This window comes from Cherax quadricarinatus, chromosome 20 (assembly GCF_038502225.1).
Source record: "Cherax quadricarinatus isolate ZL_2023a chromosome 20, ASM3850222v1, whole genome shotgun sequence".
NCBI lineage: Eukaryota > Metazoa > Arthropoda > Malacostraca > Decapoda > Parastacidae > Cherax > Cherax quadricarinatus.
Genome location: NC_091311.1, coordinates 15,128,891 through 15,144,103, shown reverse-complemented (window position 1 = coordinate 15,144,103; position 15,213 = coordinate 15,128,891).

The following is a 15,213-nucleotide window of genomic DNA, read 5'->3' as shown; positions in this document are numbered from 1 at the left end:
TTTGATGTTGTGATTGTTGACACTGTGATGTTGTGATTGTTGACACTGTGATGTGGTGATTGTTGACACTGTAATGTGGTGATTGTTGACACTGTGATGTGGTGATTGTTGACACTGTGATGTGGTGATTGTTGACACTGTGATGTGGTGATTGTTGACACTGTGATGTAGTGATTGTTGACACTGTGATGTGGTGATTGTTGACACTGTGGTGGGGTGATTGTTTACACTGTGGTGGGGTGATTGTTGACACTGTGATGTTGTGATTGTTGACACTGTGATGTGGTGATTGTTGACACTGTGATGTGGTGATTGTTGACACTGTGGTGGGGTGATTGTTGACACTGTGGTGGGGTGATTGTTGACACTGTGGTGTGGTGATTGTTGACACTGTGATGTTGTGATTGTTGACACTGTGATGTTGTGATTGTTGACACTGTGATGTTGTGATTGTTGACACTGTGATGTGGTGATTGTTGACACTCTGATGTGGTGATTGTTGACACTGTGGTGGGGTGATTGTTGACACTGTGGTGTGGTGATTGTTGACACTGTGATGTGATTGTTGACACTGTGATGTTGTGATTGTTGACACTGTGATGTTGTGATTGTTGACACTGTGATGTTGTGATTGTTGACACTGTGATGTGGTGATTGTTGACACTGTGATGTGGTGATTGTTGACACTGTGATGTTGTGATTGTTGACACTGTGATGTGGTGATTGTTGACACTGATGTGGTGATTGTTGACACTGTAATGTGGTGATTGTTGACACTGTGATGTGGTGATTGTTGACACTGTGATGTGGTGATTGTTGACACTGTGATGTGGTGATTGTTGACACTGTGATGTAGTGATTGTTGACACTGTGATGTGGTGATTGTTGACCCTGTGATGTGGTAATTGTTGACACTGTGATGTTGCGATTGTTGACACTGTGATGTGGTGATTGTTGACACTGTGATGTGGTGATTCTTGACACTGTGATGTTGTGATTGTTGACACTGTGATGTGGTGATTGTTGACACTGTGATGTTGTGATTGTTGACACTGTGATGTGGTGCTTGTTGACACTGTAATGTTGTGATTGTTGACACTGAGATGTTGTGATTGTTGACACTGTGATGTGGTGATTGTTGACAGTGATGTGGTGATTGTTGACACTGTGGTGGGGTGATTGTTGACACTGTGGTGTGGTGATTGTTGACATTGTGAAGTGGTGATTGTTGACATTGTGATGTTGTGACTGTTGACACTGTGATGTGGTGATTGTTGACACTGTGATGTGGTGATTGTTGACACTGTGAGGTGGTGATTGTTGACATTGTGATGTTGTGACTGTTGACACTGTGGTGTGGTGATTGTTGACACTGTGATGTTGTGATTGTTGACACTGAGATGTTGTGATTGCTGACACTGTGGTGTGGTGATTCTTGACACTGTGATGTGGTGATTGTTGACACTGTGATGTGGTGATTGTTGACACTGATGTAGTGATTGTTGACACTGTGATGTGGTGATTGTTGACACTGTTATGTTGTGATTGTTGACACTGTGATGTGGTGATTGTTGACACTGATGTAGTGATTGTTGACACTGTGATGTGGTGATTGTTGACACTGTGGTGTGGTGATTGTTGACACTGTGATGTTGTGATTGTTGATGCTGTGGTGTGGTGATTGTTGACACTGATGTAGTGATTGTTCACACTGTGGTGTGGTGATTGTTGACACTGTGATGTTGTGATTGTTGACACTGAGATGTGATTGTTGACCCTGTGATGTGGTGATTGTTGACACTGTGGTGTGGTGATCCTTGACACTGTGATGTGGTGATTGTTGACACTGTGATGTGGTGATTGTTGACACTGATGTAGTGATTGTTGACACTGGTCTGGTGATTGTTGACACTGTGATGTAGTGATTGTTGACACTGATGTAGTGATTGTTGACACTGTGATGTGAGTGTTGACACTGTGATGTGGTGATTGTTGACACTGCGGTGTGGTGATTGTTGACACTGTGATGTGGTGATTGTTGACACTGTGGTGTGGTGATTGTTGACACTGTGATGTGGTGATTGTTGACACCGTGATGTTGTGATTGTTGACACTGTGATGTGGTGATTGTTGACATTGTGATGTGGTGACTGTTGACACTGATGTAGTGATTGTTGACACTGTGATGTGGTGATTGTTGACACTGTGATGTTGTGATTGTTGACACTGTGATGTGGTGATTGTTGACGCTGTTATGTGGTGATTGTTGACACTGTGATTTGGTGATTGTTGACACTGTGATGTGGTGATTGTTGCCACTGTGATGTGGTGATTGTTGACACTGTGATGTGGTGATTGTTGACACTGTGATGTTGTGATTGTTGACACTGTGATGTGGTGATTGTTGACACTGTTATGTTGTGATTGTTGACACTGTGGTGTGGTGTTTGGTGACACTGTGATGTGGCGATTGTTGACACTGATGTAGTGATTGTTGACACTGTGATGTGGTGATTGTTGACACTGTGATGGTTTGATTGTTGACACTGTGATGTTGTGATTGTTGACACTAATGTAGTGATTGTTGACACTGTGATGTGGTGATTGTTGACACTGTGGTGTGGTGATTGTTGACACTGTGATGTTGTGATAGTTAACACTGTGATGTGGTGTTTGTTGACACTGTGATGTGGTGATTGTTGACACTGATGTAGTGAATGTTGACACTGTGATGTGGTGATTGTTGACACTGTGATGTGGTGATTGTTGACACTGCGGTGTGGTTATTGTTGACACTGTGATGTGGTGATTGTTGACACTGTGATGTGGTGATTGTTGACACTGTGATGTGGTGATTGTTGACACCGTGATGTTGTGATTGTTGACACTGTGATGTTGTGATTGTTGACACTGTGATGTGGTGATTGTTGACACTGTGATGTTGTGATTGTTGACACTGTGATGTGGTGATTGTTAACACTGTGATGTGGTGATTGTTGACACTGTGATGTGGTGAGTGTTGACACTGTGATGTGGTGATTGTTGACACTCTGATGTGGTGATTGTTGACACTGTGATGTGGTGAGTGTTGACACTGTGATGTGATTGTTGATACTGTGGTGTGGTGATTGTTGACACTGTGATGTTGTGATTGTTGACATTGTGATGTTGTGATTGCTGACACTGTGATGTTGTGATTGTTGACACTGTTGTGTGGTGATTGTTGACACTGTGATGTTGTGATTGTTGACATTGTGACGTTGTGATTGTTGACACTGTGATGTTGTGAGTGTTGACACTGTGATGTTGTGATTGTTGACACTGTGGTGTGGTGATTGTTGACACTGATGTTGTGATTGTTGACATTGTGGTGTTGTGATTGTTGACATTGTAATGTGGTGATTGTTGACACTGTGATGTTGTGATTGTTTACACTGTGGTGTGGTGATTGTTGACACTGTCATGTCGTGATTGTTGACACTGTGGTGTGGTGATTGTTGACACTGTGATGTTGTGATTGTTGGCACTGAGATGTAGTGATTGTTGACACTGCGATGTGGTGATTGTTGGCACTGTGGTGTGGTGATTGCTGACAATGTGATGTTGTGATTGTTAACACTTAGATGTGGTGATTGTTGACACTGTGATGTGGTGATTGTTGACACTGTGGTGTGGTGATTATTGACACTGTGATGTGGTGATTGTTGACACTGTGGTGTGGTGATTTTTGACACTGTGATGTGGTGATTGTTGACACTGTGATGTTGTGATTGCTGACACTGAGATGTGGTGATTGTTGACACTGTGACGTTGTAATCTTTGACACTGTATTGTGGTGATTGTTGACACTGTGATGTGGTGATTGTTGACACTGTGATGTTGTGATTGTTGACAATGTGACGTGGTGATTTTTGACACTGTGATTTGGTGATTGTTGATACTGTGATGTTGTGGTTGTTGACACTGTGATGTTGTGATTGTTGACACTGAGATGTTGTGACTGTTGACACTCTGATGTGGTGATTGTTGACACTGTGATGTGATAATTGTTGACACTGTTATGTGGTGACTGTTGGCGCTCTGATGTTGTGATTGTTGACACTTTGATGTGGTGATTGCTGCCAATGTGATATTGGTATTGTTGACACTGTGATGTGGTGATTGTTGAAATGTGATGTGGTGATTGTTGGCACTGTGGTGTTGTGATTGTTGACACAAGGATATAGTGATTGTTGACACTGTGATGTGGTGATTGTTTACACACTGATGTGTTTGGTGACACTGTGATGTGGTGATTGTTGAGACTGTGATGTGGTGATTGTTGATGCTGTGGTGACTGTTGACACTGTGATGTGGTGATTATTGACACAGTGATGTGATTGTTGACAGTGGTGTAATTGTTGACACAATGATATGGTTGTTGACAATGTGATGGGGTGATTGTTGACACCGTGATGTGCTCGTTGATACAGTGATATTGAGGCTTTGGTCACTTTTATGTGATTGTTGACACTGTGATTTAGTAGTTGTTGACATTGTGATGTAAAAGCACTCAATAGGCGTCTGCACCCTCCCCGACGTCTGCACCCGCCCCGACGTCTGCACCCGCCTCGACGTCTGCACCCGTCCCGACGTCTGCACCCGCCCCGACGTCTGCACCCGCCCCGACGTCTGCACCCGCCCCGACGTCTGCACCCGCCCCGGCGTATGCACCCGCCCCGACGTCTGCACCCGCCCCGGCGTCTGCACCCGCCCCGGCGTATGCACCCTCCCCGACGTCTGCACCCGCCCCGGCGTCTGCACCCGCCCCGTCGTCTGCACCCTCCCCGACGTCTGCACCCGCCCCGACGTCTGCACCCGCCCCGGCGTCTGCACCCGCCCCGGCGTATGCACCCTCCCCGACGTCTGCACCCGCCCCGACGTCTGCACCCGCCCCGGCGTCTGCACCCTGCTCGGCGTCTGCACCTGCCCCGACGTCTGCACCCGCCCCGGCGTCTGCACCTCCTCGGCGTCTGCACCCGCCCCGGCGTCTGCACCCTCCTCGGCGTCTGCACCCGCCCCGGCGTCTGCACCCGCCCCGACGTCTACACCCGCCCCGACGTCTGCACCCGCCCCGGCGTCTGCACCCGCCCCGGCGTCTGCACCCGCCCCGGCGTCTGCACCCGCCCCGACGTCTGCACCCGCCCCGACGTCTGCACCCGCCCCGACGTCTGCACCCGCCCCGGCGTCTGCACCCGCCCCGACGTCTGCACCCGCCCCGGCGTCTGCACCCGCCCCGGCGTCTGCACCCGCCCCGACGTCTGCACCCGCCCCGGCGTCTGCACCCGCCCCGACGTCTGCACCCGCCCCGGCGTCTGCACCCGCCCCGGCGTCTGCACCCGCCCCGGCGTCTGCACCCGCCCCAGCATTGATAAAGGTCCTTCGTTTGTCAGGTGAAGTTGTCATAACTGAGACATCAGCTTCCATGGTGCTGTAGAACGATCAAGACGGTAGAGTGGAACTGATGTGTTATTGTCAGAGTATTACTGAGTGATTCTCTGTCTGACTCGCTAATATAATGATCCACTAGTTTGAATAACTTGATGAGAATATTCCACGAAATTAGTGAGAGACAGAGAGAATCAATGTTCGAGCATTGAAGTGTACAGTAGATCAGTCAGCACGATGGATGGACCGAACACATCGACTCCAGGCTGAGGGACTGATTATCTCAAATTCCTGCTCTTCCATCGTTCTTCTTTTCTCAGTATTGGACTGAAGAAGCCACTGGCTGGCGTAACGTTTCCTCAGTGAAGATCCCCAAATGTTGCTCAAATGTCTCATTGAAATTTAAAGTTGGTGGACTACACAAGCGTCATTAAGTTGCACGCTATCTGTCACTGATACCTCAGTCTCCAGCACAGATATTCAACTCTATATATACATCAACTGAGATATACTTACGTCGGTATACCAACACTGCTGCTTCTAGCATATACACACCAAGACAGACATACTTCTCAGAATTTATACATAGAGGAACGCTTGGCCTTAATACTGTTTTTTTAAGATGATATAAAAATTATTATAGCTCATCAGTGTCCTTGATACTCAGGTGCAAGGTCACAGTGTCCTTGATACTCAGGTGCAAGGTCACAGTGTCCTTGATACTCAGGTGCAAGGTCACAGTGTCCTTGATACTCAGGTGCAAGGTCACAGTGTCCTTGATACTCAGGTGCAAGGTCAGTGACTCTCCAGAAGCATAAACTGCAAAGTTCGTGGAACTGAAACAAAAATGGCGAGTGAGGGTGAGAAGTTCAGTGAACTGTATGTTAAACCTGCTATACTGCTGCTCTTGCTGTTGCTGCTACTGTTGCTGCTGCTGTTGCTGCTACTGTTGCTGCTGCTGTTGCTGCTGCTGTTGCTGCTGCTGTTGTTGCAGCTCTTATTGTTGCTACTGCTGCTACTGTTGATGCAGCTCTTCTTGCTGCTTCTGTTGCTGCTGTTGCTGCTGTTGCTGCTGTTGTTGCTGCTGCTGATGATACTGTTTTGCAGCTCTTGATGCTGCTGAAACTGTTGTTGCAGCTGTTGTTGTTGCTGCTGTTGCAGCTGCTGCTGTTGCAGCTGCTGCTGTTGTTGCTGCTGTTGCAGCTGCTGCTGTTGTTGCTGCTGTTGCAGCTGCTGTTGTTGTTGCTGCTACTGATGCTGCTACTGCTGATACTGTTCTGCAGCTCTTGTTGTTGCTGCTACTGGTGTTGAGGCTATTGCTGCTGTTGTTGTTGCTGTTACTGCTACTGGTATTTCTGGTATTGTTGTTGTTGTTGCTGCTGATACTGTTGCTGCAGCTGTTGTTGCTGCTGCTTTTGCTTATACTGTTGTTGCTGCTGTTGTTGTTGCTGCAGCTGTTGTTGCTGCTGCTTTTGCTTATACTGTTGTTGCTGCTGTTGTTGTTGCTGCTACTGCTGCTGCAGCTGTTGTTGTTGCTGCTACTGCTGCTGATGTTATTGTTGTTGCTGCTACTGGTGCTGATGTTATTGTTGTTGCTGCTACTGGTGCTGATGTTATTGTTGTTGCTGCTACTGGTGCTGCTGCTGTTGCTGCTACTGGTGCTGATGTTATTGTTGTTGTTGCTACTGGTGCTGATGTTATTGTTGTTGTTGCTACTGGTGCTGATGTTATTGTTGTTGTTGCTACTGGTGCTGATGTTATTGTTGTTGCTGCTACTGGTGCTGATGTTATTGTTGTTGCTGCTACTGGTGCTGATGTTATTGTTGTTGCTGCTACTGGTGCTGATGTTATTGTTGTTGCTGCTACTGGTGCTGATGTTATTGTTGCTGCTGCTACTGGTGCTGATGTTATTGTTGCTGCTGCTACTGGTGCTGATGTTATTGTTGTTGTTGCTACTGGTGCTGATGTTATTGTTGTTGTTGCTACTGGTGCTGATGTTATTGTTGTTGCTGCTACTGGTGCTGATGTTATTGTTGTTGCTGCTACTGGTGCTGATGTTATTGTTGTTGCTGCTACTGGTGCTGATGTTATTGTTGTTGCTGCTACTGGTGCTGATGTTATTGTTGTTGCTGCTACTGATGCTGATGTTATTGTTGTTGTTGCTACTGGTGCTGATGTTATTGTTGTTGTTGCTACTGGTGCTGATGTTATTGTTGTTGTTGCTACTGGTGCTGATGTTATTGTTGTTGTTGCTACTGGTGCTGATGTTATTGTTGTTGTTGCTACTGGTGCTGATGTTATTGTTGTTGCTGCTACTGGTGCTGATGTTATTGTTGTTGCTGCTACTGGTGCTGATGTTATTGTTGTTGCTGCTACTGGTGCTGATGTTATTGTTGTTGTTGCTACTGGTGCTGATGTTATTGTTGTTGCTGCTACTGGTGCTGATGTTATTGTTGTTGCTGCTACTGGTGCTGATGTTATTGTTGTTGCTGCTACTGGTGCTGATGTTATTGTTGTTGCTGCTACTGGTGCTGATGTTATTGTTGTTGTTGCTACTGGTGCTGATGTTATTGTTGTTGCTGCTACTGGTGCTGATGTTATTGTTGTTGCTGCTACTGGTGCTGATGTTATTGTTGTTGCTGCTACTGGTGCTGATGTTATTGTTGTTGTTGCTACTGGTGCTGATGTTATTGTTGTTGCTGCTACTGGTGCTGATGTTATTGTTGTTGCTGCTACTGGTGCTGATGTTATTGTTGTTGCTGCTACTGGTGCTGATGTTATTGTTGTTGTTGCTACTGGTGCTGATGTTATTGTTGTTGCTGCTACTGGTGCTGATGTTATTGTTGTTGCTGCTACTGGTGCTGATGTTATTGTTGTTGCTGCTACTGGTGCTGATGTTATTGTTGTTGTTGCTACTGGTGCTGATGTTATTGTTGTTGCTGCTACTGGTGCTGATGTTATTGTTGTTGCTGCTACTGGTGCTGATGTTATTGTTGTTGCTGCTACTGGTGCTGATGTTATTGTTGTTGCTGCTACTGGTGCTGATGTTATTGTTGTTGCTGCTACTGGTGCTGATGTTATTGTTGTTGCTGCTACTGATGCTGATGTTATTGTTGTTGTTGCTACTGGTGCTGATGTTATTGTTGTTGCTGCTACTGGTGCTGATGTTATTGTTGTTGCTGCTACTGGTGCTGATGTTATTGTTGCTGCTGCTACTGGTGCTGATGTTATTGTTGTTGTTGCTACTGGTGCTGATGTTATTGTTGTTGCTGCTACTGGTGCTGATGTTATTGTTGTTGCTGCTACTGGTGCTGATGTTATTGTTGTTGCTGCTACTGATGCTGATGTTATTGTTGTTGTTGCTACTGGTGCTGATGTTATTGTTGTTGCTGCTACTGGTGCTGATGTTATTGTTGTTGCTGCTACTGGTGCTGATGTTATTGTTGCTGCTGCTACTGGTGCTGATGTTATTGTTGTTGTTGCTACTGGTGCTGATGTTATTGTTGTTGCTGCTACTGGTGCTGATGTTATTGTTGTTGCTGCTACTGGTGCTGATGTTATTGTTGTTGCTGCTACTGATGCTGATGTTATTGTTGTTGTTGCTACTGGTGCTGATGTTATTGTTGTTGCTGCTACTGGTGCTGATGTTATTGTTGTTGCTGCTACTGGTGCTGATGTTATTGTTGCTGCTGCTACTGGTGCTGATGTTATTGTTGTTGTTGCTACTGGTGCTGATGTTATTGTTGTTGCTGCTACTGGTGCTGATGTTATTGTTGCTGCTGCTACTGGTGCTGATGTTATTGTTGTTGCTGCTACTGGTGCTGATGTTATTGTTGCTGCTGCTACTGGTGCTGATGTTATTGTTGTTGCTGCTACTGGTGCTGATGTTATTGTTGTTGCTGCTACTGGTGCTGATGTTATTGTTGTTGCTGCTACTGGTGCTGATGTTATTGTTGTTGCTGCTACTGGTGCTGATGTTATTGTTGTTGCTGCTACTGGTGCTGATGTTATTGTTGCTGCTGCTACTGGTGCTGATGTTATTGTTGCTGCTACTGCTGTTGGGGCTATTGTTGCTGCTGTTGTTGCTGGTGTTATTCCTGCTGCTGTTGTTGTTGCTGTTGCTGCTGCTGTTTCTGGTGTTAGTGCAGCACTAACAAGCGCAACTGCCCTTGTTTGTCTTGATTGTTTAGGTTGCTTGACTGAGTTGCTTGTTTAAGTTGCTTGTGTGCGATCTTTGTTGATGTTGTTTGTTTAAATCGCTTGTTTATGTAGTTTGTTTATGTTGTTTGTTAATGTTGCTTGGTTATGTTGTTTATGTTGCTTGGTTATGTTGTTTATGTAGTTTGTTTATGTTGTTTGTTAATGTTGCTTGGTTATGTTGTTAGTTAATGTTACTTGGTTATGTTGTTTATGTTGCTTGGTTATGTTGTTCATGTAGTTTGTTTATGTTGTTTGTTAATGTTACTTGGTTATGTTGTTTATATTGCTTGGTTATGTTGTTTATGTAGTTTGTTTATGTTGTTTGTTAACGTTCTTCTCAGTAAGTTCTACAAGGGCGTTTCCTGTGATCGTTCTTATCTGGTCATCCTCTTTCCTGCAACATGCAAGCTGCTTATAGTGTGTTGATTGCAACACCACTATCATTCACATCCCCTCGTGATTATTTTGCATATATATGTATTTATATATATATATATATATATATATATATATATATATATATATATATATATATATATATATATATATATATATATATATATATATATATATATATATAATCTGGAGAGGAAAACAGCCTTTATAAAACACAAACAAAAGGTGGAAGGGGAGGGAGACTAAAATAAAGTTGATGAAAGGCGGTAATCTGTGGGAGACCTGGTGTTGGTGAGCCAGTTGAGATGTGAAGCTGAGCAGCTGTTGTATACTGTGAACCAGGGTATTGTTAGTGCTGTTGAGGCACACCTAGCCTGTACACCTAGCCTGTACAGCTAACCTGGACACCTAGCCTGTACAGCTAGCCTGGACACCTAGCCTGTACACCTAGCCTGCACACCCAGGCTGTACACGTAGCCTTAACACCTAGCCTGTACACCTAGCCTGGACACCTAACCTGTACACCTAGCCTGCACACCCAGGCTGTACACGTAGCCTTAACACCTAGCCTGTGCACCTAGCCTGTACATCTAGCCTGCACACCTAGCCTGTACACCTAGCCTGCACACCTAGCCTGCACACGTAGTCTGCACGCCTTGCCTGTACGCCTAGCCTGTACATCTAGCCTGTACACCTAGCCTGTACACCTAGCCTGCACACCTAGCCTGTACACCTAGCCTGCACACCTAGCCTGCACACCTAGCCTGCACGCCTTGCCTGTACACCTAGCCTGTACACCTAGCCTGTACACCTAGCCTGCACACTTAGCCTGTACACCTAGCCTGCACACCTAGCCTGGACACCTAGCCTGTACACCTAGCCTGCACACCCAGGCTGTACACGTAGCCTTAACACCTAGTCTCGTATGCTAGGGACACCTATCAGTGTGATGTGTACCTCATGTGTATGTGCATAGGTGTGCACCAGTCTAAAGTAAGTTGATAACAAGTATCATTAAGGCCACAATGATCCCAGATAATAACATTAAGAATACTTGTATTCCTAAAGACAGAGATGGAAGTAATCTTAGTGTATTGTGTACACTGAGAGATGATCAGTTCTTGGACAGCTTTGTAACTACATCTCAACTGTTCCCCAGCAAACAAGAATAGCTTAATTCTTAAAATTCGTGTATACACTGAGACGTACACTTCTGGGTGTATATAAACAATAGCAAATAAGCCGAGATATACACCTCAGAGTGTATCTACACTTCTGGGTGTATATAAACAAAGATATATTTTCTGAACATTTTTTATATGTGTTAACCTATGAAAATCAATTCATTCTTTTCTTACATTTCAGATTTTATTCTATATTATTTTTGTTATTTAACTTGTTAAAAGAATAAATACTGAAAGATTCCTTGAAGGCGGTGACGAGCTTTAGATTCAAGGAGTTAAAACTAACTTTCCCCTTCTCGGATCAAACCTATTTGCCATTCCTCAGACACTGTATGACCCTCACGGATTTAGCACTTCCCTACGAAATTCCCTGGAACTTCTCTAGAAATTCGTGAGAGATGGACCAGGCGAGTTGCTGGTAGACAGGACAGTGAGAAGACTAGTCTGTCTGTGTCTCCTTCCCTCTGTCTCTCCCTCTCCCCGTCAGCTGTTAGTAGCACTCACCTGAATTATTGAATGTTGGTTGAGCTGTCAACGTCAGCTGTTCCCATTACCTGTTCTCACACGTTTTCTGTGAGGTAGATGTTCGTTTTCTGTGAGGTAGATGTTCGTTTTCTGTGAGGTTGATGTTCGTTTTCTGTGAGGTAGATGTTCGTTTTCTGTGAGGTAGATGTTCGTTTTCTGTGAGATAGATGTTCGTTTTCTGTGAGGTAGATGTTCTTTTTCTGTAAGGTAGGCGTTCGTTTTCTGTGAGGTAGATGTTCGTTTTCTGTGAGGTTGATGTTCGTTTCTGTAAGGTAGATGTTCGTTTTCTGTGAGGTAGGCGTTCGTTTTCTGTAAGGTAGATGTTCGTTTTCTGTGAGGAAAAGATTTTCGTTTTCTATGATGTTGATGTTCGTTTTCTGTGAGGTGAATGATCGTTTTCTGTGGTTTGATGTTCGTTTTCTGTGAGGTAGATGTTCGTTTTCTGTGAGGTAGATGTTCGTTTTCTGTGAGGTAGATGTTCGTTTTCTGTGAGGTAGATGTTCGTTTTCTGTGAGGTAGATGTTCGTTTTCTGTGAGGTAGATGTTCGTTTTCTGTGAGGTTGATGTTCGTTTTCTGTGAGGTGAATGATCGTTTTCTGTGGTTTGATGTTCGTTTTCTGTGAGGTAGATGTTCGTTTTCTGTGAGGTAGATGTTCGTTTTCTGTGAGGTAGATGTTCGTTTTCTGTGAGGTGGATGATCGTTTTCTATGATGTTGATGTTCGTTTTCTGTGAGGTGAATGATCGTTTTCTGTGGTTTGATGATCGTTTTCTGTGATGTGGAAGTTTTAAAGTTTCCTGTCATAGTACAAGCTGTTTAGAGAGCTTTCCTGTCATAGTACAAGCTGTTTAGAGAGCTTTCCTGTCATAGTACAAGCTGTTTAGAGAGCTTTCCTGTCATAGTACAAGCTGTTTAGAGAGCTTTCCTGTCATAGTACAAGCTGTTTAGAGAGCTTTCCTGTCATAGTACAAGCTGTTTAGAGAGCTTGCCTGTCATAGTACAAGCTGTTTAGAGAGCTTGCCTGGTGTCACATTACACTAGCAGATAAGTAGGTACTGGGTAGGGAGCCTCGTGAGACCTAACATAGACTTGATAGGTAAACATGACTGCTCTCATCCATAGATTTACTGTGACTAGTCTGAGCAAATGTCAACCTTGAAGTGCTTATTTCACCTGCTGCTGTTCTTGTTGATGCTGCTGTTGATGTTGATGCTGCTGTTGTTGATGCTACTGTAGATGCTGTTGTTGATGCTACTGTAGATGCTGTTGTTGATGCTACTGTAGATGCTGTTGTTGATGCTAAAGATTTAACAATCAGGGGTCCGTTGTTATACCAGTACCTTGGTTCAACCAATCATAAGGAAGCCCACCAAAGCTGGGAAGTGATGAGGTACACTCATGAAGCAGCTTTGACAGATTTACCCTCATTGTTGGTCGCTACCTCATTGTTGGTCGCTACCTCATTGTTGGTCGCTACTTCATGGTTGGTCGCTACCTCATTGTTGGTCGCTACCTCATGGTTGGTCGCTTCCTCATTGTTGGTCGCTACCTCATTGTTGGTAGCTACCTCATTGTTGGTAGCTACCTCATTGTTGGTCGCTACTTCATGGTTGGTCGCTACCTCATTGTTGGTCGCTACCTCATGGTTGGTCGCTACCTCATTGTTGGTCGCTGCCTCATTGTTGGTCGCTACTTCATGGTTGGTCGCTACCTCATTGTTGGTCGCTACCTCATGGTTGGTCGCTACCTCATTGTTGGTCGCTACTTCATGGTTGGTCGCTACCTCATTGTTGGTCGCTACCTCATGGTTGGTCGCTACCTCATTGTTGGTCGCTACCTCATTGTTGGTCGCTACCTCATTGTTGGTCGCTACGTGTCTTACCATGTCTTGTGCTTGTATTTGCCTCATTGTACATAATTGTAAATACTGTACTTAGGCTATATATATGTTGTAAATACCGGCTTATTTTTGGTGAAGGAAATACATTCTGTGCAGACTTTTTGCTCGTTCCAAAGAGATCATCGTGTTACGGCAAGGAGTGGAGGCCATGTCTGCACCTGTGCAGGTAATGTGGCAGCCTGTCCAGGAGTTTGTGTCTCCATATTGTCTCTATGCACTTACCTTCAGTATTGCGTTGCAACCTGCAAAGTCGTTCTGTGCTATTGCTTTACTTTACAGTGAGCGTGTTGTAGGCCACCTACAAGTGTTAGGTGATTAGTGACCGAGTATACCCAGCAACACTTGCCCAGACTATCTCCAGAGCGAATTGTTCGTTCTAATGGTATAGAGTATCAACGATACTCTGACTGCTGCAGTTTCGGAAGTGTATATGCAACAAATTAGAAAGTGACAGTCGTGACATGGCGTACCAAACTGAAGTTTTTGCTGCCGTAGGAGGTATTAATCACCGATCCCCGCTTCAGTGCCTTCAAAATGCAGAAAAATAAACTCCTGAGCAACCGAACCAACAGCCATTCGGGGAAATGGGTGATGAGTCGGGACTGACTCAGGGGAGTCAGCTTCGTTAACGCTCGAGTTGGCTAAACTCAACCTGGAGAGAGCCAGGGAGCATCACGCATTTGCTAAGGAGTTTGGCAGAGACAAGGAGAGGAGGTAATTTCAGCATACTGTGGTTGACAATTTCAGTGTTCAGATATGTGTGTGTCGCTAGTACCTCGGTTTTCTGATTCTGAGGCTGAATAATTTTTCGAGTCTTGAAATTCAGGTTCAAGCATTATGCTGGCCACTCGAGCACTGGGCAGCACTCATTCATACAGCAGTATATGACAAAGCACAGAAGTTTACAGTTGTTTTGGGTGATGATGAGTTTCTTAATTACGACGTTGTGAAGTGTCGTAATTAGGGAACTCGTCGTAATTAGTGAATGCACTAATATGTGTCGAGCTGTACTAGGCACATATCAGTGCATTCCCGCCAATGTAGGAGAGAATTTAAACTGAGCAAGCGTCAGATGGGTCATTTCTATATGGACTTTGTTCATGAACAATCTACAACATTTACCAAGTGGTACAAAGCCACTGGTGTCACTAATTTTAGTGGGTTAGTGCAATTGGTCCTGACTGACAATCTTCTTGAGTCAACTGGACCAGAGGTTCAGGTGTTCTTTCAAAACTATACAGTGGCAACTGCATTAGAGACGGCTAGGCTTGCTGACACATTTGAGTCCAACCGCTCCTTGTCCGAGTAGTCCTGTAACTTTACTTCCCAACAACCTGGTATGGACAGAGATCGTCGTGAACGGACCTCTGAGTGGATTACAAAGAGGAAGGCTGGAGCTGAACAACTACGTCTGCCTCAAAATCAGCATGGTGAACAAAGATGTCTGCCTCAAAGTCAGCGTGGAGCAAGAGACAAAAATTCGGAAACCATCAGATAATATTACTGTCGTAAGACTGATCACATAAAGGCTATTTGCCCCAAGTTAGCTAACCCAGAGGCTAGTGGTAAGTTACAGACCACT